The sequence below is a fragment of the Triticum aestivum genome, chromosome 1B (assembly GCF_018294505.1).
Source record: "Triticum aestivum cultivar Chinese Spring chromosome 1B, IWGSC CS RefSeq v2.1, whole genome shotgun sequence".
NCBI classification, from domain to species: domain Eukaryota; kingdom Viridiplantae; phylum Streptophyta; class Magnoliopsida; order Poales; family Poaceae; genus Triticum; species Triticum aestivum.
The window spans coordinates 603,938,715-603,962,075 of record NC_057795.1 but is presented as its reverse complement, the minus strand read 5'-3'; the positions used below and the strand labels follow the sequence as shown (position 1 = coordinate 603,962,075).

Genomic DNA, 23,361 nt, shown 5'->3' with positions numbered 1-23,361 from the left:
TCTCCTGGTCCCCTGGTCCGCCCTCTCAGGCCCCCCGTCCTTTCCGGATGGGGCAGCCTCCTCTTCTTCTTCTCCTTCCCCTTCGGGGGAGGAGTGTGCCTCGTCATCTTCGGACGAGGCTTCTGGCGCAACCTTACGTCGGAGACCCTTTCGGATCCCCAGGGCCTTCTTATCGGCCTTCTTCTCCGGTCCCTTGTAGGGCGCCGGAACTAGCATCTCCGTCAGGAGAGCATTAGCTGGGCTTTCTGGCAGCGGAGCCGGACAGTCAATCCGCTCCGCTGTCTCCACATAATCCTGAACAAATATACACAATCACTTAAGGCTTCCCCATGAATATATTGGGAAGAACCGAGCCCGGTGGCAGCCTGAGAACTCACCTGAATTGGGTGCCGTGCGGCATGGAGCCCACGGTCCTCGGATATGAGAGGAGGTACTTCGGAGGCCTTGAACAACGCCTTCCACGTGTTTTTGTGCTTCATGTCGTAGAGCCTCTGGAGCATTTGGTGTTCGGCCGGGATAAACTCCCACAAATTGAATGCCCGCCCTTGGCACGGCAGAATCCGGCGAACAAGCATGACCTGGATCATGTTGACAAGCTTAATGTTCTTGTCCTTCATGCCCTTGATGCAGTTGATGAGTCCGGTTAGCTCTGTAGGTTCACCCCAGGACAGACCCTTCTGTTCCCATGAGGTGAGCCGAATGGGGGTTCCGGATCGAAACTCCGGGGCCGCCGCCCAGTCGGTGTCATGCGGCTCGGTGATGTAGAACCACCCCGACTGCCACCCCTTCACGGTTTCTGCAAAGGAGCCGTCGAGCCAGGTGACGTTAGGCATCTTGCCCACCATGTCTCCTCCGCACTCCGCTTGCTGGCCGCTCATGATCTTCGGCTTCACGCAGAAGATTTGCAGCCACAAGCCGAAATGAGGCTTGATGCGGAGGAAAGCCTTGCATACGACGATGAACGCCGAGATGTTGAGGACGAAGTTCGGGGCTAGATCATGGAAATCTAGCCCGTAGTAGAACATGAGCCCGCGGAGGAAGGGGTGGAGTGGAAACCCCAGTCCACGGACGAAGTGGGCAAGGAACACGACCCTCTCGTGGGGTCTTGGAGTTGGAATGACTTGCCCGTCCTCTGGTAGCCGGTGCGCTATGTCTGTGGCCAAGTATCCAGCCGCCCGAAGACTTGCGATATTATTCTCCTTCACGGTGGAAGCCACCCATTTACCTCCTGCTCCGGACATGTTGAACTGTGCGGAGAAGACTTGGACTAGGCCACTGGAGCTCGAGGAGGCAAGAGTGGGCAAAGGAGGAAGACGGCGTGGGTAAGAATGGGGAACTCTTATCCCTTTATAGAGGCGACGAAAGCGGTGCGCCTCCCCACTAGCCTATTGAGAATTGCTTACTTCCCAAGCGCTACGATTGATGGCACGAGGGGATTACCCATACCCGTATTGATGAGAATCTCGTGATAAGGGGACACAATCTCTGCTTTGACAAGACGTGTCGAGGAAACTGCCTCGCAATACGCGCTATGATTGGTTGTGGGAAAACGGTTCGAATAATGACCCGACCGTAAGGACATGTCACGTCGCTTAAAAAGTTGTTAGCTGAAGTATCATTCTCTCAATGGTGGTATGTGAAGATCATTTTGCAGATCCAGACATGGCCTACGTGTTCGATAATAACCTTGGAGTATTCGGAAGGAGGAACCCGCCTTGCAATGCCGAAGACAAGACTGCACGTCGGACTCATCGTCATTGAAGCCTGGTTCAGGGGCTACTGAGGGAGTCCTGGATTAGGGGGTATCCGGACAGCCGGACTGTATACATCGTCCGGGCTATTGAAGCATAAGGATACAAGACTCAAGACTTTGGCTCGTGTCCGGATGGGACTCTCCATTGCATGGAAGGCAAGCTTGGCAATCCGGATATTATATTTCCTTCCTTGTAACCGACTCCATGTAAACCCTAGCCCTCTCCGATGTCTATATAAACGAGAGAGGATGGTCCTTAGAAGGCCGATCACAATTACAATCATACCATCATAGGCTAGCTCTTAGGGTTTAGCCTCTACGATCTCGTGGTAGATCCACTCTTGTACTACTCATATCTTCAATATTAATCAAGCAGGAAGTAGGGTTTTACCTCCATCAAGAGGGCCCGAACCTGGGTAAACATTGTGTCCCTTGCTTCCTGTTACCATCAGCCTAAGACGCACAGATCGGGAGCCCCTACCAGAGATCCGCCAGTTTTGACATCGACAGTGGGATCCCTTCCCGCTCAAAATTTGGGAAGAGGACTAGGGCCTCTATAATTAGGGCTAGCCACCACCATGGACGGGGGGAGGCAGAGACGAACCCATGGATCCATTCGGACCAGAACCACTCACCAAGCACAAGAACACCTTGCCTCAGGAGGTTGTTCCTCCCCTTGTACTATTCATCATCAGGCCAAGAGGCAATCCACCACACCACAGACTGGAGTAGGGTATTACACCACAACGGTGGCCTGAACCGGTAAAAACCCTGTGTCTCTTGTGATGTGATTCCGTTTAGTTAAGCTTAGGGATCACGACGAGGCAGAGAGAGCGAGATTCGATAGGGGGAAATCTTCGTGCGCACCCTAGGGTTCGAACCTTAAGGGTTTTGCCAGAACCCGATATCCCACATTTTGTGCGACAGGTAGGGTGCACCGGAGTCCTTCCTTCTGTCGATCCACGTCCTCTCACTTCGTCGCATCCATGTTCGATGCTCGCCGAGCACGCGCTGAGTGCCGGGCCGCTCTCGCTGCTCATGTCGCCCAGAAGGCCCCTGTCGGCGGCCGCCCTCGTCGTTCCCCGTCGCCTACCGCCAACCCCGCCACCAGTACCGTGGGGCACGAGCACCAAGCATCCTTGCTCCACCCCTCGGTGCGGAGGGACGGCCACACCGCCACTCCATCGATGACTCCAGCCAGATCATCATCCCACGCTCGACGCGCTCCCACGGATGCGCAGGCTGCACTTCTCATGGCACGCGAGCTTCTGCGTTACCACCCCATCGACGATCTCTACGAGGATTGGCTCGCCCGCATCACCGAGCTTGTCAGCACCGCAGGGGGCTATCCCATGCCGTCCCTCTTGCTGCCTCACCGCCGCCGAGTACGGGTGACGCGGCTCAAGGAGCGCCCCACCGCCTCAGCCCCAAGGCGGCGCCCTGGCTCCAAGGCGCGTGGCCCCCAGACATGACCCACCATGCCTGGTGCCCGTGCGAGAAGAAAGAAGCTGCCAAGAAATCCGTCGGCCCCGAGAAGGCACCCTTCTGCTTCCTACTCCAGCACGACAAGACCGCGTACTGCCAATAGCAGTGGTGCGCGGGCATCATCAAGAAGAAGCTCCATGGCAGCAAGGGGCTCCGATGGCCACAGCAGGCTACCGCGCCTTCATGCCCGAGCTGCACAGTGTCGCCTGGCCGAGCAAGTTCAAGCTAGACCTGCCTCCTTGCTATGACGGCATCCCCGACCCCGAAGAGTTCTTGCAGCTCTACGAGCTGAGCATCAAGGCGGCCAAAGGAGACAAGAAAGTTATGGCGAAATGGTTTCCCATGGAGCTCAAGGACGGTGCCCGCTCCTCGCTCCTGAACCTGCCTCCCGGCATGATCTCTTCCTGTGATGAGATACGTAGTTGCTTCATCGGCAACTTCCAGGGTGCTCGCGACCGCCCCCCGGCCACGGGTGACCTATACCGCATCAAGCAGCAGCCTGGGGAGACCCTGAAGAAATACATCTAGCGCTTCAACAACATCTGTGTCAAGATCCCCAAGGTCACGGACGAGGCCATCATTTCAGCGTTCTCTGATGGCATTCCCGATATCAAGATGAAGGAGGAGTTGGCCATCCATGAGGACGTCCCTGGAGTTGTTCAACCTGGCAACCAAGTGCGCAAGGACTAAGGAGGGACGCCTCTCCCTCCTCGAGCTGCCAGCTGCCAACCCAGAAGAAAAGAAGATCAAGGCCAAGGACGTCAAGCGCAAGGGAGCAGCCGTGCTTGCCGCGGAACCAGAAACAATGCATGGCATGGACCAGCTGGAGTCGTCCAAGGGCGGCCGACCTTTCTGCGCCTACCACAACCTCCACGCCCACAACACCAACGATTGCCATGAGCTTAGGGCCGTTCGAGAACGACACTTCGGTCGACACCCTGAGCGCATGGACCGGGGCTACGGCCAAGGAGGAGGACGTGGCGGAGGATGATGGAACGACTGTGGCCCTCGCCAGGAGTGGTGCGACCGGCCTCATGAGGATTGCTGGCAGGACCAGCCTCGCGAGGGCACCTGGAGGTATCAGCCTCGTGAGGGCGCCTGGAGGGATTAGCCTCGCGAGGACCACCCATAGGGAATCGCAGTCCTGCCTCTGCTGCCGCCAACACCAAGAAGGAATGACGGCCATCACCAGGACGAGGGGGCAGGGGGCTTCCAGGAGCCACGTGCTATCGCTTGCATCTTGGGAGGAGCTCAGGCCCCAGCCTCTCAGCGCATCTTCAAGCAGTTCGCTCTTGAGGTGAACGCAGTCCTTCCCAAGCTCGGGGCCACGCGCCCGCTCAGGTGGTCCAAGTGCGCCATCACCTTTAGTTCAGCCCATCAACTCAAGTGCGCGACTACTGTCGGCGTCCTCCCAATGCTCTGTTCCCCAGTCATCATCAACGTGCAGGTCACCAGGACCCTCATCGATGGCGGCGCAGGACTTAACGTCCTGTCCATCAAGATGTTCGACAACCTTCAAGTGCCATATGATCAGCTCCAGCCTACCAAACCTTTTTCGGGAGTTACTAACGGCTCCACCTCCCCGATAGGGCAGGCCCGCCTCTCTGTCACCTTTGGGCATCACGACAACTACCGCATCGAGCTCATCGACTTCGACGTCGCCCACATCACCTTCCTTACAATGCCATCCGATCCCAGGGTATCCATCCCTAGCCAAGTTCATGGCAGTGACCCACCACGGCTACAACGTCCTCAAGATGCTGGGAAGCGGCGAAATCATCATGGTACCTTGCGAAGAGAGAGATGCGGTGTCCTCCCTCGAGTGCGCCTTCAAAGCTGCATCAACCAAGGATCCAAGTAGCAAGGTGAGAACCCTCTGGAGGCCATCCCTAAGAAGAAGAAGCAACTGCTTCCCCCGAGGCCTGAGGAGGTCGGTATCTCGGGTGGTGCCGCATCAGGATCAATGCCCGTGCATGGGGCACCTCCTTCCATCGCATAGGAGGCGCGCCTAGCGCCCTCCTCGGGCAGGGCTCGGGGGCTCTCTTCTGGAGGGCCTTAGACCTTGCCAACATCAAGAGGGAGGCGCTTGGGCACCACTTGGAGGCGTGCTTCGCGGCACATTTCCCTCAGGAAGGCATAGGGCAAGGAAAGCCCAGCGTTCAGGAATTCGTCACCAGGACCACTCAGGAGCTTCAGGAAGCAAGAGCCATGCGCGGTGATCGCCGCATGCCTGGCGTGGCTCCCCATCCAGGCAAGGATGGCGGGCTGCGCGTCTGCATTGACACCCCAGGTCTCAACCGAGCCGCATCTCAGGAGCGTTTCTGGCCTTCCCGTGTGGGACGCTGCGAGGGTCGGCCGCACAACTACGTTCTCATCCCTTTCGGCCTGCTGAACGCGGCTGCCACCCACCAGTGACACCTACGAAGCGTTCTGGCGGCTCAGGAGGCCAGGAACCACGCGGTCCTAGAGGAGATAGAGACGGTCCTGAAGGAACCGCCTGGACCCCCAGAGCCTCCCGAGGCTCAGGGTTTCGGTGGCTCGTGAGGAACGACCTCCTCACCGCACATCTTCAGCTACTCCAACACCACACCACCTACAACGAAACCAGGTGACACCCACCAAGTTCATTCCAGCTGGGAGCACCCTCAGGGCTCCATCATTCCCAGGCCGCGTGGGTCCGTCCCTGTGGCATGTATCCCTTTTCCCTATGCTTTTAGTATACCTTGCTGGGGGCGCCCCATGGTCTGCATCAACCCCAAGCCGCTCGGGCTTGGCCCAACGGCATGTATTTGTTCTGCTTTTACCTAAGGTGGTTTGCCTTTCATGCCTAATGTACTTGCGATTATCATCTGTTCGATTGCCATCTACCATGGGAGCCGCTCACGCTGGCACGACACCTGCGCATGGGTCCGTCCCTGCAACACCGACAAATCTGAGCGGTCGAGCTCTGGCCCGCAGCAGCCCCGCACGAGTCACCTCACCTGGCCCTCAGTTCCCTCACCCTCTCTCTCAGAGCAACCGATGGTTAGCCGGCAATCATAATGGCCACCCGTGCCTTTCTCATGTTGGTTGGCAGGAACCTCCGAAGGATTACAGCGGGCGGTACCACGAGCTCCCTCTCTTTCCCATGCGATCCACTTGCGCGTTAAAAGGGGGGATCCTGGGCATCGCGACTCATGAGCTCCTACTGGCTCTCCAGCCCTCACCCCTAGCCTTGACCACGGCATCGCGACCTGTCATACCAGCGGCGGCTAAGCTCGCCCGAGGGCCGGGACCTGAGGACGTAGAGCACGAAGGGGGGTGCGGGAAAGGAGAGAGAAGGCTCACGCGGGCCCAACCTAGCTACGCTATCACTGCCGACGCTCGAGTCTGGCGCAACATGAGGGAACAACTCCATACTACAAATGTAAGTTTCGCGCCTGGAACAACTGATCATTACAGCACATAATTCTTACTTGGTGCGACTCTGTGATGGCAACGTGACCTTCCTCTCTCACCACTCAGCGACTGCTTGCGCGCTAAAGGGGACCTCCCGAGCATCTTGACTCGGGGGCTCTTACTGGACCTCTGGCCGCTCACCTCCTGTCCTTGACCACGACATCGCGACCTAGCATACCAGCGACGGCTGCAGCCTGCCTGGGGACCGGGACCTATCAGCGTAGAGCACCAAGTTGCCGCATGGTTAGAAAGGGGGAACCAAGCCGGGATAGGACGAACGCTCACACGATTTCATAATAAGGATAACATCAACAAAAGACATCATAGACCCTTTACACGCCCCGCGGGGTATTGCTTGATTCCTCATAGGGAACAAAAGAAGAGAACTTCTAGGCACCCTAACTACGGATGCCTTCATGGCCGATGTCATCATCAATAGTGGTCCACGGAGGACCAGCGCCAACCCCATCCAGATCAGTGGCGGCGACGGCCCGACGCTGCAGCCTTGCTGCGGGCGTGGCATGATCTCCGGGGAGCGTAGCTGTCGTCGCTCGTCTCCGGAGTCTCGTAGATCTCGGGAGAGCTGCTGGACTCCCGAGCGTCGCTGCTGCTGCCGGAGGAGCCACTGGAGGAGCGGATGGCGGGCCTAGCCTCTGCCGTGTCAACGCCCTGACTGCGCTCTCCTTGGCAGCACTCCAAGCGTCGGCCTTCCTTGTTGAAGACCTTGAAGAACAATGTGGAGGCGCCGTCGTATTCGAAATGAATCACTAGGGCGCCCTCCGTTCGGCAGACCCAGGCAACCACGCCCCAGCCTCGTGTCATGAAGGTCTTGCCTGAAGAGGCGATCTCAACCTCCTCTCCAGTCACTGGAGTGCCGCAGTCGGCGTGCCGTAGCCAAAGCTCGAGAGGCCCCCTCGGCGGCATCTCGGTGGAGAAGAACGAAGGGAAGCAAATCCAGGTGCTTGGAGGCATCTCCGCATGAAGCACAAGCTCACGAGAAGAGTCCGCGGCGTGGACTCCAGGCGCAACAACGCGCGCCGCCATGGCACAAGGGCCGTGGCTGCAGCGCAGGCGGCACCGTTGGCCGCCTCTCTCTCCTGAGCCCCCAGCTTGGGCATGCAAGGGTAGCGGGTACCCAGGAGGCGGCCGCTCATACTAAGGCCTCATCATCTCCAACAACGCTACCTCGTCACGGCGATGGACCGACCTCTTCTTTGGCGAAAGCGGGCCAGGCCCCTCCCGGGGGGCCTTTCCTTTCTCCTCGGCCGATAACCTACATATCGGCGCCATTGGTACCGAGACTGGAGGCGGAGCAAGGAAGAAGAAGCGAGCAGAATGGGAAGAGATGGGCGACGGGGGCTTGTGCCCCTCCTCATTTATAGCCCAAAGGAGGCCAACCGTCGGCCTCCACGATCACAGGTAATGATAACCCTTTTTGCATGCAGCAGGGAATCGTCAAGTCATGCAGTTGCCGAGGCAGCATGGGAAAGTGGAGACGCCGACATCCAATCTCTCGCCACTCGTCAACCAAGGCTGCAGGCTTGGGGGCCCGTGGCGCTCCCAACTTGCCCTTTGGCTTCGCCGCTAAGCCAAGTCCGAGCGCGCCTTGGGCCTGGGGGCTACTGTCGGCATTCTGGAAATGGGGGTCCCCAGACTTGCCTGCCTGCGGCCTGCGGCGTGGCTCCACCAGCGGCCCTATGCAGCATGTCTTCATCAGCCAAACACTCAAGACCCTCGCGAGGGGCCAAGCCTCGCGGGGCGGACGATGCAATGCCTCCTCAGGAGCGGCCTTATCAGGCAGGCTCACGAGGGAGGCGGAGAGATCAAGGCCAGGGGTACCTCGCGAGGTTCCCATGACGCAAGCCATGACGACCAAGGCTAGGCGGGCGCCAGCACGCGCAGTGTACTAGTTTTCCCTTTGGTGCTAAGGGGGCAAGCGCAAGCACAGGGTACCAAGGAATCAGACAAGGGTTTCCATATCGGTGCAACAAGACCAGGACTAGCAGGACGGCAAGATGGAGGTCATTATGGAGCCCAAGACGGCGTCATCACCAGAGCCTTTGGCAGGCGAAGACCACCTTTAGTCAGGATAGCTTGTACTAGCTGTCCCCCATCAAATTGGCCGTTGTGGGATCCCTTCCCGCTCAATATTTGGGAAGAGGACCAGGGCCTCTATAAATAGGGCTAGCCACCACCATGGACGGGGGGAGGCAGAGACGAACCCACGGATCCATTCGGACCAGAATCACTCACCAAGCACAAGAACACCTCGCCTCAGGAGGCTGTTCTTCCCCTTGTACTGTTCATCATCAGCCCAAGAGGCAATCCACCACACCACACACTAGAGTAGGGTATTACACCATAATGGTGACCTAAACTAGTATAAACCACGTGTCTCTTGTGTTGTGATTCCGTTTAGTTAAGCTTAGGGATCGCGACGATGTAGAGAGAGCGAGATTCTATAGGGGGAAATCTTCGTACACACCCCAGTGTTCGAACCTTTAGGGTTTTGTCGGAACCCGATATCCGACAACTATGGGTGTCTCCAGGGATTCTACAAGATATGAATCACGTAAGCTAATTAACTCCTTAAGTATCGCATGATCAAGATTTGATCCATAAATGTACTCCTCGCAAGAAGTACAACATACAATTCAACTAATCATCGTGCCCAAGATCATAATCATGGTGGAAATCATAAGATCAATACAGAGACATGCTTGACACAGAGCTACTACAACAAACCCTCAGTCCCAAAGGTTCTACTCACACATCACTATTAGAGGATGACGAAGAAATTATTGTTTACGGAGATGACAGAGATGTCAATGATGATGTTATAGCGTCACGAAGGAGAGGGGTAAGGGGGGGGGGTCCTCCTCCTTCTTGCTTGAACTTATCCTCTAGTTAGAGGTTTGTTTTCCCCTCTGGTTTTCATGGCTATGGTGTCCTAGAGGCGAGAGACTCCCTAAGATTGGATCTGACTTTAGGGGAGCAGTTTTCTAGATGCTAAAATCTGTTGGAAATATGCCCTAAGGAAATAATAACGATGTTATGATTTATTTCCATCTTTATAACTAATCTTTATATTCTATGCTATAACTATTATGGCTCTCAAACCTGTGAAAAGCAAGAGGTTCAGAGGAAAACTCATATGCACATGTAGACATATAAATGGTAAAAGAAGATTTATAGTCTCGCCTCTAGGACTAGCTTAAGTGTTGCACGATGGTTCCGTTTTCACGGGCATTGTTAAGTGTAGCAATGATGCCGGCAACTTTGAGGGCACGATGGTAGAAGCACATTTGTGTTTTTAATTGACCTTAGTTGTATGTTATACTAAGAGAAGAAATTGTCACAAGCCAATAGTCCATAATATAGGAAAGCTAGCATATGCACAATTCCTAAGACCATGATAGCATCGAGTCACTCCATACCGTATGGTGCACTTTGGGGTTGTTCTAACATCAACCGTAACAGGATGATCATAAGGACATCTAACAGGTTCATCGAAAATGTATGATAAGGGACTGGATGGCTTGATAGTAGGATTTGCTCCTCCGGCGATGGAGAGATATTCTTAGAGCCCTCCCGGAGTGAAGACATACATGATCGTCTGGCCAGACACAAGTGACTTGACCACAGGGATGTCGGGACACAAGAACGAGAAAAGAGAACAAAAACGATAACGAGAAGACTCACACAGTGACAATGTGTTTGACTCACGGGGATGCCAGTACATCTCATCTCGGGTTTTGTAAAGTATCATGAAGTAAAAGTAAAGTTTGTATTCGTACCATTCTTCATAGATGACGGGTTGATTTTCTTGGTTTCAAATCGTCTTGGCTCCATCGGCATCATTGACAACATCACCGACTTCTTCAACATACCCTTCTTTTTCAAGCCTTTGCAAGCAAGGTCCTTGACCTAGTCTGACCGTACAAGCGCAACTGTCTGCCTAGATTGGGTGATATCCCGCTCCCCCATATGGTTGTCCCAATTTCTAATCTTCATAGTACACAATGATCTACTATTGCAAACATTTGATCAATTTGGTCTTTGCAAGCTGAAATTTCATGATGTTGACCATCATCAGTCAGAAGTATGGTTGCACAATAACGACTAGGTCGACTGCGGTTTTCGGTTTTTTTGGGACATGGTATCTTAGCTGTCTTGGTTGTAATCTAATATTTGTGAAGGGTCGTCACCATGTCTGTGGTTTAGTTACTCTATTATTCGGCTATTCAATGGTCTTGATATCAATAAGCAACATTTGGTTTAAGAAAAAAGGAGCAGCATTGTACAAGCAAACCACATGGCACATGTTGTAAGCTATCTGAAAACCCAACATATCAAAGCAAACAAACATGGTAAAAGCAACCTAAGTTAAAGTGAAGAACTAGATATATGGTGGATTGGCGTGGTTGTTAGGTCATGGAATAACTGTTTGTAATATCTAGCACACTTCTAAATCAGTTTAATCGTCGGAATTATCGCCATCCTCTTCAAGTTTTACTATCTCTATGATGTCATCTCCATCCTCTTTTATGTTCCTTTGGTGTCTTCAAGTCATCTTCGTCTTCTTCAAATTCCATGGACCATGCACAAACCTTCCCCCATGACTTAGTTTGCAACCATTGCTGTTATGAAATATTGTAACCTGATGGATCATGGATCTACATTTTTCACATTATCATTTAGTCAGATCAAATGTTCGATTCTATAGTTCTACCGTGCATATGACCCCTTCAAAAATAGGCATAATGTTCCAAGGCAAATTGGTTCCTCATGCTTCTCAAGACACTATTGAGAAGCTGAATGGGAATGTAGGAAAACAAAAATAGTTAATGTCAATATTCAACATGTGCAACTGCCCCTCGTGAACACTTGTGTCCACAGAAATATTTCTTGTGCTCGTGAGCTCAAACGCACCCGCGATGATCAGGACAATTAAAAAATAGAAAAACAAGTGGATTTATCTTTTGCAACAAACATTGAAGAAGTGCAAATTTTCATGGAAAAAACATTCCTAATATTCCAGCAAAAGAAAAGAAAATTTGATCCTCCATAAATAAGATTTTTCATCGTGAAATTTATATGTGTGAAGAACATTCTTCAATGTTTGTTGCCAACGAAATTCAGATTGTTTTTGTTTGTAAAGGAGCATTTGAGGCCTAAAAAAACTCTGCCTCAATCTAATGCCTCTTATAATATTCTTGAAATAGTACTAGTTCTTTAGATAAGATTTTTTATATGACACGGAGTTGACAAGAAGAACATAGAAAACCACCTCTTAGTTTGGTACAATCTTTATTTAATCATGTTTGGAAATCTTACCACACGTTGCATGTGGTCTACATATAGTCTTTTAGAAAAAGTTATATTTATATCATATCTAATAATCCATCTATAAAATTCTATAAGACTTTTCAGGTCACTATCTAGGACAACATTAGGCAGTACAATGAAAATATAATTGAGCGCAGAGCGAGCAATAAAAAATAAAGTGACAATGCAAAACTTATTTTTCCTCTGCTTATACATCGTCCACCAGAGATTGAAAATTTTACTGTACCAACAGAAAAGGAAAATGACACCTACAAACACCTTCGCTATACCAAGCTTTAAAGACCACAATAGTCACTCGCTCGTTGAGATTAGATCTATATGTCGTTGAAGAAGCATCGGTTGGAACATCGTCCTACATAGTACATGCTTGCAAAAGCATCGGTTGGAACATCATCCTACATAGTACATGCTTGCAATCCATCGCCACCGGCCCGGAAGGTTGGAGAAACCAGACCATCCGCAGAACAACATAGAAGCAGATGTCAAAGTCGTCGCACCAATGACCAACCAATTGCTCTTCTTGAAGGACACACCAACTTTCAACATCTGAAGTGAGCCAACAGATCTGAGGACACAAAGTCTCACAGGACCTTTGTCAGTGTCGGATCGGATGCCTTTGAGGAAAGGGGAGACCTTATTGTTGAAAAATTAGGCAAACTCATGATTAGTACCAGCCAATAATTCATGACTAGGACAATGATTAGCATGCATGGCTCTAGCATACTAGATTGACTGAACATCAGTATTGCACATGCAGCATCAACCATAATTAGAGAAATGATTAGGTCACAACACACATATTGTTTGTTAGTAGCCATGGTTGTGGCAGAAGCGATGTTGTTGAAGGCAACATTGGTGAAGCCAGTTGAAGCAGTTTGCATTGGTGAAGGCCAGTTGAAGCTGATGATATTGTAGATGCCAGTACGTGACACCACCTAACATGGATGGAAGACGACTCGTGGTGACGAACTTGAGCAGTCGTGCATAGTGCTTCCCAAAAACCTACTTTGTCCTATGCTGATGTAGTATCACAAGGACAAGATGTTCCGAAGACCTACTTTCCCACTCGTCGGTGTTGTGTCGTGATAACATTCTCAAAGGACTTGGTTTCCAACTTACAGGTCAAGAAAACAATCAACTAATGACAAAAAGGAAGTTACGCTCGTGCAAGGTCATAGGCTAGATTTCAAGCGTGCGCTTGTGGTCCTCTCCTTTTCTCCTCATAACAATCACTTAGTGGTGTGGGAAGACTCCACTATTTAACCTGGTCTCCCACCTCCTTCATGAGCGAGGTGGTACTAAAGATCACACCTCCATTTGCCATTTATTCATGGGGTTTTTAGATCTACTTTAGGAATTTCACAAAATATTCATGGGCCAAAGCCCATTTATCTAACACTTAATTCAACACGACATCGTCACCGCCAAGTCCTATTGCCACTTATGGTGCCATTTAAAAGCTTAGGCATACACAGCGCACACCCCTCTCGAACTAACGGCCGACCCATGTAAACAATATACTGGCTGGTTATTTCAGGTTTTGGGGAGAAGCACCCAACCAGGGTTCTTCGTTTTGTCTACTTATCTTTTATATGTTTGCTTTGGTCGGTTTTTCTTTGGGTTTTTTCATTTAATTTCCTTTTATTTATTTATTTGGTTTTTTTAATCCAAGAATAGTTTTTAATTTCTTAACTTTTTTTGGAAAATATTAACTTTTCAAATTCACGATCTTGCTAAGTTACTATTGCTATGGTTACTGTTACGCTTGCTACAAAATCATTGCTATCATTGTTACCATTATGGTTACCATTACTATCAAGACTATCATATTACTTTGCTACTGATCATATTGCTGCAGATAATTAATCTCTGGGTGTGGTTGAATTGACAACTTAGTTGCTAATACTTGCAAATATTCTTTGGCTCCCCTTGTGTCGAATCTATAAATTTGGGTTGAATATTCTAAAAAAAACCTCGTTGATGTTGCCAAGCAAACAAAACTTAAGGAGAGAGAAACAAGACGGACAAACAGTTCTTTGCTCATCTTGCCACTAATGAGACCATCGAACAGGGAAGATAAGGGGACTGATTTGGCGGCGGTGGCTAGGGTTGAGACTAGAGCCCGGAGTGTGACTGTCAGCGATTGTTAATCTTAGATACAATCTCTTAAAATAAGCGGACCGAGTCACTAAAATGATTTTCTTGCGAGTCACTGAAATGACTTAACATTAACATATGGCACCAATTTTTTAGAACATTTTGTTCCTCCCCTATCCCTTAACATCTAGGGCAAACTCTCCCCTCCAAACTTCACTGGCAAGCCTATATGTTTGCCTCCCCTTTGCCGCCTTCTTGGGGTGGTGAGGTTAGAATTTCTCATCGTGTGGCAAGATTTTGTGTTAGGTATTCCAGATCTTCAAGGGTTCTATGGCGACGACTACAGCTTCAGGACGCTGGTCCATAGAGACACGTGCACAAAGTTTTCTTGGCTGTCACTGACAAAGTCAAGCAGGATCCGATAGGGGAGCGACGACAGCAACGTCAGCGACTCATTCTTGCGGCGTTAGTGGTTGTTCGTTTGTCTTGAAATCTCGATGTAATTGTTATTATGTTTGAGGTACTTTGTACATCTGGTGAACTTCGATAATAGATTCGAATAATTTTTACAAAAAAGGCTTAGGCAAATTTTAACAGTGTGTACGTTCTTTTATCGTAGCAACACATGAGTATATCTAGCTAGATTTATATATGGTCAGATCAAAGATTAATAGCCGAGATGCTCTACTATCAAAAAAAGTGAAAACAGCCGAGATCCCTCCACTCACAGTCAATCAATCCCCTTCCATGCTCGTGCCACCGCCCACTGCCCTGCCCCGTCTCCCCCGCCCTCGCGGCCTCGACGGTTGCTATTGCTCGGCGCGCTCAACCGTGACTTGAACCACGCCAACACCCCGTTCCTCGGCCATCGCTATTGACCTCGACTGGCTTTTGCCCTCCTCTCCCTAGCCCTCGATACCCGACGCCCGTGGACTAGAGGGCGCTAGACGCCTTCGCAAAGCTCTCTCGTTACGAGCCCACAGTGCCCTCATTGCTGCCCTCTGCTCCTACCGCTGACATCCCTCCACTCCTAAGTTGCTGCTTCACCTGGATCACACCGACCCCGGCCTGGCGGCCAGATATGCCAGCCGGCTCGGCACCTTCATCCACAGCATATCCTCCCGTGACCCTAACGTCTCATGAATTTGTTAATTTACCACCCCCTAGTTCTTGGTTTGATGAGGCATCATATGGCATCAACCGTATGCTTATACTCCCTCCATCCTGAATTACTTGTCATAGAAATGGAGTTAATGACACTATTTTGATTACTACTCCCTCCGTTCCTAAATATTTGTCATTTTAGAGATTTCAAATGAACTACCACATACGGATGTATATAGACATGTTTTAGAGTGTAGATTCAGTCATTTTACTCCGTATGTAGTCACTTGTTGAAATTTCTAGAAAGACAAACATTAGGCACAGAGGGAGTAGCTAATAAAAGGGGTGTTGATAGGTTAAACCGTTTTTATAGTTAATAATTAATAATTTGGTGATTCCAAAATTGATAAAGTGTTCTTCAAAATTCTAAAAATAGGAACGACGCCATGAACAACAGCGTCCATACCTAGACTCCATTAAAAACCACGCTCATTTCTAGACGCTATTGCCAACATCATCGAGTTATGTGGTTCGGCTAATTCTCTAATTGAACTAAACTAGGTCATTTCCCGTTGTTGTAAAACCTAGTTTGCTCGCAATCATTGCTCCTCGTCCTTGCCATGCGGCAAGCAACCTTGCCCGATGTTACAAACCCAATCAACACTTCATCAAACACAAAGGATTACTGCTCTCTCTTTTTTCGCGAATACTCAAAGTTTGCATATCATTTCATTGATAGGAGAAAGAGAAGAATTACAAGAGAGGATACAACACATGACACAGACGAAAGAGGGCGTGAACATGGTGCCCGGAGCAAAGAAGACATGGGATGCTCGGCTCAAAACAAGAAATAACACAAATAAACCCCCCCTAATCCGGCCTCTAGCCATAGAAGGCGAGGACACGGGACACAGGAACTCAGGCCTTGTCGCAACCTCACGAGAACGTCTACCCTGCATCCACTGCTCTTGACTCGATCAGATCAATGTACCACCACCAATAGCACCGGGAGATCGGGAAGTGGGCAGCAGGACCTGGCCTTGTCGGAGCCAGAAGGAATGGGGAAACACCATGGAAGTCGTACATAGCACCCTGAGAAACCATGCCTTGAGCAACAGCCCGAACCAACATGACGTCCAACATCTCCAAACAAACACCAGAGACACCACGAGCCAACAAGACGGTGCCTCAAGAAGAAGGACGACATCGTGGCGCCACCGCAGTATGATCCGACTAATCAGACCTAGGGTTTTGACTAGAGGTTGAAGAGGGGCACGGAAAGGGGGCCATAGCAGTGCCTCCAAGGAGGGACCAGCACTCGCAAGCGTCGCCGCTCACTACAAGAAATATGTCAACTTGTGACCGTCTGTCAGTGATCCTGGAAGAATTGGTCAAAAATCTATGACCATTTGAGACCAATTGGTCAAAAGCTGTTCGGGGGGCTCCAAACCCTAAACTATAACGACCATTTTGGTCAGAAAGGTCGTAATTTCCTTACACGAAATGTTCATAAAGCAGACAGCACTGGTCCACTGCCTTATTTCTAGATGATTACGACCAATATAGATGGTCATCACCTTGTAAATTGTGTTGGATTGCTATGACTAGGCGCCACCTCATTAGTTTTGCCTATGTTTCATGTCCATGTGTCAATTTTTGCCCTAGGTTGTGAAGCAAGCTATATTTCTGTCATACCCAAAATTCCCAAAAAAATCTCATAAATTCTTTGGGTCATATCTTCATCAAATATGTAAAAAGCTTTCCTTGCCTAGTTCAAAAATAATTCAACAATATTCATTTTCCTATTCTGTTCAGAACAACACTTTGTGAAGGAAGTGATATTTATATATTCTTGATTGCCCTCAAAATTTTTTGGCACTCTTTCTTATCCAAATCATTTCCTCATGAAAAAATTCAGCTCCATTTTCCTAGTAAATCTTCCTCGGCAAATTTCTAAAGTTTTTGTCCACCTAGAACCTTTATGAAAGTAGCACTCGCTATGCATATCCTAATGAGTTGAATTTTTGCCACATAGTATATATGCCTATGTAACTTACCTACACCAAATTTGAGCTCATTTCATTTAGCAAATTTCTCTCACTAATTTTCCGAAGTTTTTGTCCAAAGAAGAGCATTATGATGGAAGTGCTATTTATATATTCTTGATTGCCCTCAAAAATTTTAGCCACTCTTTCCTATCCAAATCATTGCCTCGTGACAAAATTCAGCTCCATTTGTCCAGTAAATCTTCCTCGGTAAATTTCCAAAGTTTTTGTCCACCTAGAACCTTTGTGAAAGAAGTACTAGATGCATATCCTAATGACTTGAATTTTTGCCACATATTTGATATGCCTATGTAACTACCTACACCAAATTTGAGCTCATTTAATTTATCCAATTTCTGTCGCTAATTTTCCCAAGTTTCTATCCAGTGAAGAGCATTGTGAAAGAAGTACCACTTTGGCATGTCCAAATGGTATCAATTTTCTACAGTGCTTTCCTATGCCGAAATAACCATCCTCCACCAAATTTCAGCTCAATCCATTCATTATTTTGAGCCCAGCTTCAACATTCATATTTTTGTCCAGTGTGGTATTTTGCAAAGCAAGTACCACCTAGGCTCCTCCTTTTGTGCTGAAAATTTGTGAAGAAAGTCTTCTTAGTATATGATCATCCTCAGCCAAAACTCACGCCCATTGGCCATGTGCATTTCCTGTACCGCTAATCAAACACTTGGCCGCTAATTCATGTTTGAGCATAGTTCTGTCTCCTCATGAGAATCTTATGTTGTAATTTTGTTCCTAGAACCTACCTGGGGAGTGCCCAACCCACTAAACATGCCTAGGCCGCCCAGAACGCATGGCAACGCCATGGTCACGTGGTGACCACGCGGCGGGCATGCGAGTTTACACGCTCTAGAGTTGGGGCCCTCGGCCACCGTCCAAACCTCGATATATCGCCACCAAACCATGTATTTATGATTAAATAGATATTTATGTAACTAGAAATGATTTTGGGAAAAAAATAAAGAGCAAAGTATAAGGCAGCTGGAGTTCAAATTTGACCCATTTCCTGTTGAATCGGCAGAAATTTGTCTTTTTCATGAGAGGTGGATCAAAACTTTTGAAACCCAACCATTTTGTTAATTGTGCATCAAATATGTCCTAGTATTTTATAAAATATATTTGGTCCAAATTTGCAACAAATATATGGTAGGTCCTTCACACAAAAAACTTATTTTGGGCACTCGAAAAATGGAAAATTGATTTTTCGTCCAAAGAAAATGAAAACTCCCTTAGGCAACATTGGTTGCCTTTCTAATATGCACGCTTGTGCACAATATGAGATCATTTGAGAAAACTATGCCATGAATGTGACCATAAGATTGATCATTTGGCTTGAAAGCCATGAATCTTCACAAATGATAGCTCAATTCTGAGAACACTTTTTAAAAGAATTGTCGTATTACAAGTTTATTATTTTTCCTGGTAACTTGGTCACATATAATGACCCAATGCAAAGGTTTTCCAATTTTTTGATTTTTTCTGAATTTTTTATGCCCGTTTCAAAATGCAGTCAAAACGGCGAGAATGACCGTTCCTAGCTAGTGGTTGAATCTTGGAATTTTTTTGGTGTTTCTCTGATTAAATATATACTTAAGTACTTAGAAATGATTTTTGGAAAATATAAATAGCAAACTATGAGGCAGCCACAGTTCAAACTTGACCCGCTTCCAACTGAAACGACAGAAATTTGTCCTTTTCACCACAGATGGTCAAAACTTTTGACACCCGGCCCAACCATTTGTTCAATTTTGCGTTAAATATGGCCTAGTATTTTACAAAATGATTTGGTCCAATTTTGCAACAATCATTTGGTAGGTTGTTCACAAAAAAAACTCATTTTGGGCACTCGAAAAAAGGAAAATGATTTTTTTGTCCAAAGAAAATGAAAACTTCCTTAGGCAACATTGTTTGCCATTCCAGTATGCACCCTTGTGCACAATATGAGTTCATTTGAACAAACTATGCCATGAATGTGGCCATAAGATTGATCATTTGGGTTGAAAGTCATTGGTCTCGACACATGATAGCTCGTTTGTGAGAACACTTTTTTAAAAGAATTTCTGTATTACAAGTTTATTATTTTTCCTGGTAACTTGGTCACATATAATGACACAATGCGAAGGTTTTCCAATTTTTTGAATTTTTATGCCCGTTTCAAAATGTAGTCAAAACGGCAGGAATGACTGTTCCTAGCTAGTGGTTGAATATTGGATTTTTTGGTGTTTCTCTGATTAAATAGATAATTTACAACTTAGAGATGATTTTTGAAAAAAATAAAAAGCAAACTATGAGGTAGCTGTAGTTCAAATTTGACCCGCTTCCTACTAAATCAGCAAAAAATTGTCTTTTTCACGAGAGGTGGATCAAATCTTTTGACAACCAACCATTTGGTAAATTGTGCATTAAATATGTCCTAGTATTTTATAAAATTGATTTGGTACAACTTTGCAACAAATATATGGTAGGTCATTCACAAAAAAGTCATTTTGGGCACTCAAAAAATGATTTAAAATAGCTAGAAAGATAAAAAAATGCATACAAATTGATCCTTATCCATAAAATGTGGTCTAACTCTAGTGAAAATAGCTAATGATTTTAGAAAAAATTGATAGCTACTTCACAAAATCCCTCTAATTTTAATACTTGAAAACTATTTTAAGTCACTGGGTTTCAGAACCAATTAGAACTCTTCCCACGGATAGATGAGATGGCACCCATCTATCCATCCATCCATCTCTCCTTCCCACATCCATCCATACATCTATCTACAGAATTTTTTTTTTGAAAAATAGATACCCCACCCGTAGTCCAAACCCTAGATCAAATCACATTGACCCCTCCCACCATCGCACCCCTCCTCCCTCGTCCCCATCTCCTTGCTGTCGCCACCACCTCCTCCCGGTCCCCGACCCCCTTCCTGATCCAGTCCTCCATCTCATTCCCCTCGTCCAAACGCACCAACGTGACGGCGCACCCACCCACCCACCAACGCGAGCTCCCCTCTCCCTCTCCCCCGCACCACTCCTTGCTGCCGCCACCACCACCACCTATGGTGCCCGATCCCGCCTGAATCCGGTGTCCTCTAGCGGCTCCGAGCACACCATGGTGACCCCATCCCTCCGCTCCTTCCTCCCATCCATGGCGGCGAGCGAGCCAGCCAAATCAACCCTTGTTCCCGAAAGCAGCGGTAGCACCACCCACCCATGGCCTCCCTGAGGCGAGATCCTGCCTCCGCTCCCTAGCGGCGCGTGCCAGGCCCCCCGCCCAGGTGCTGATCGGGTGCCGCGTGTCCTCCTCCGCCCACTACAACACATGACCGTACACCTCGCGAACCCTCCCTCCCTCTCTTCTATCCCCCAATTTGATCGGTCGTTTAACGTGGATTTGGGAATTTTTCTTGCTCGATTGATGATGATGCCTCACAGAAGAGATGATCAAGTGTGAGAAGATCACCATCATGGGGGCCGTCACCTGCACCCTCCTGACGGCCTGGAACCTCTCCAAGGGCAAGCCCCACTTCGACGAGCCGCCGGTCAGATGTCGTGCCTATGCTATTTTTCGGGTCTTGTGGTGGCCGTGACTCGGTTCTGATTTGTTTCTCGTGTTGCAGGCCTACCCCTACCTCCACATCCACAACACGGAGTTTCCATGGGGTATGAATTGTCTGTAACTTCCCGTGCCCATTTAAATGCCTACGTCTGTAACTTCCTCCTTGATTTGACTGTTTGCGATGTGATTTTTATGAAAAGTCACATGGTTTGATTGAATGCAATATGCTTTGGGTTAAAATGGGCAATATGTGTATGCTTTGGGTTTAACATTTATTTCTAAGTATATGGTGTGTTTCATTTGTTAGTTGGATTCAGCTGTACACAACTCACTGAAATATCAAGTAATGTTAATGATTTAGTCCTTCTCCTTCGCGTGAGTCCTCCCCCCTACTGCCGTCCTCCTTCACCTGCTGCTGTCTTTCTCTCCCACAGCTTTGCTGTTGCTTTGCTTCATCACCTCCATTGATGTTGCTTCTCTTGTGAACCTCAAATTGTTGTTGCTCTTCTCTAAGTCTCCACGCTGCTGCGGCTAACCCTGTTGTAGCTCCTCTATTGCTACAGCTCATGCTGCTTGCCTCTTCTCTGAATCCACTAAACCCGATGCTGCACTTCTTCTCTCAACCTCTTTCTTGCTGCTCGCTGCTACTCCTCTCTCCATCCTCACGCTTGCTTCTTCTTCTCCTAACCTCGCTGCTGATCTTCTCTGAGGTCTAAACCCCCACTGTTGTTGCTGCTCTCTCTCCCTATCTATTTCTCTCTCTTTCTTTCTCTATAATTAAATAGAACTAGTACAGTATAACGATATGATATGTTCAGTTTTAGACTTGTGCTGTGTGGTTTTAAATTGCTGATCCGTGAACTGAATCGTGGCATATGACTCTTTGTTCTTATGTGTGGTAATTAGTTACACCTGTCACTTGTGTTATGCACTTGTTGAATAAAGGACTTCAATTTGTAGTACTTGTGTTAGCCTTGTTCCTGTGGTATAAATGTTTTCAATTTGTAGTACGTGTGTTAGCCAAGCATCATCGCTGATCGTCTCGTCCCCGAGTTAAAATGACATCCGCTATTTGTGAGCGATTCACTTCACTATATTTACATGCGATCACCTAGTTGCATTTATTTACTGTTGTTGTTATGCCATCGTGATGACACATTCGTTCATGTTGTATTGCTATTGATTTTGTCTCTCTCCTAACAGTATTTGGGAATTGTTATGCAAGAGACATGGGTTTGACTTCGGCAAAGGGGATCGCCCTCACCGTCTCCTTGTTTTGGGCTCCTCACGTTTCTGCTCTGCATCTTCACAGAAAACAAAAAGGTTTGTGTTGTTTATCTGTTATACTACATGAATCATGCATGCTGATACACTATTTTGCAAGTTCTATGGTATGTGAGTTCCTTTTGTTGCTGCAAGCATTAATACAATATGTCATGTGTAGGGAGCTCCACATTCGAGTCTCGGTCATCCTGCATAGCAAGGACTTTGCGAAGGGACCAAGCAGTGCTGCTGGTTCCTTGAGGCCGGATCAAGTAAGATGGTGCACCACGACGTGCGGCACGGGTAACAAGCATTTATATGAACAAGTCCAGTTTTTTTATTCACAACATCTAGCTTGTAGATTCAGCAATTGCCTTTGCAAGGTCGTCACAGAACTTATCCATTGACCTATCACCCATGCTTGTTTTTGAGCTACTACCACTTTGAGCTGTTGTAGGCCTGTAGCTATTTATTGCGACTGAGTTGCTATATTGCATTGTTGGACCAATCGATTGCCACCTCTTAGATTTACTGTCATATGGAGTGGATAAATTTACAGCGAGCTTACTAGTAATCTGAGCACTTGTTAGTTTAGTAAGGTAGGGGATTAGAGTGAAATGGTCATGTAGGAAGTAGGTACCATAAATATATGAATGGCTACAATCCTTGAGAGAACCTGGCTCTACTTTTGCAAATGTTCAGTTTACTCATGATATGGTTTCTGTAGCTATGTGGCGCCACATTAAACATCCGTTTGATGTAAATAGTGGTCTCAGTTGCCCAGTTTTAGTGCTTCAGGTTGATACATTGGCACGTGCGAACTATTGAGGATAAGGTCTCTTTTTTTGCGCAGTAAGCGATTGGATTAGGCAAGTTCAGTTATGCAATGTCTTAGATATTATTTTTGGTTCTTCTGTGATGATTTCAATAGCTTTGAAGAATGTTGGGTTGTATATTTTGTGATTGTGTTGAATTCAATCATTATCTACATGTTCTTACTAGATAATATTATCAGTAGAAGTTAGAAACGCATAAATTCTGATGTTGTGCATTTAAATTCTAGGATTGCATGTTATTTGCAATCAGCTATGACTGTTGGCATTTAAATTCCATTTATTTGACGTATTTGAATTCAGGCCCTTTGATATGAATGGCCATATCAAAATATAGACAGCCATATTGTTTCAAAACCCAGGACTTGGTGTTTTTAGCTTAGAAAAATAGAACCGAGGACTCTTATGCTCATTGCAATGTGCT

At 47.8% G+C, this 23,361-nt stretch overlaps 1 pseudogene; it reads left to right on the top strand.

Annotated features, from left to right (window-relative positions):
- Nucleotides 1-3,394: 3,394 nt before the first annotated feature.
- On the top strand, nt 3,395-21,054 carry LOC123080399 (uncharacterized; annotated as a pseudogene).
- Nucleotides 21,055-23,361: the final 2,307 nt, after the last annotated feature.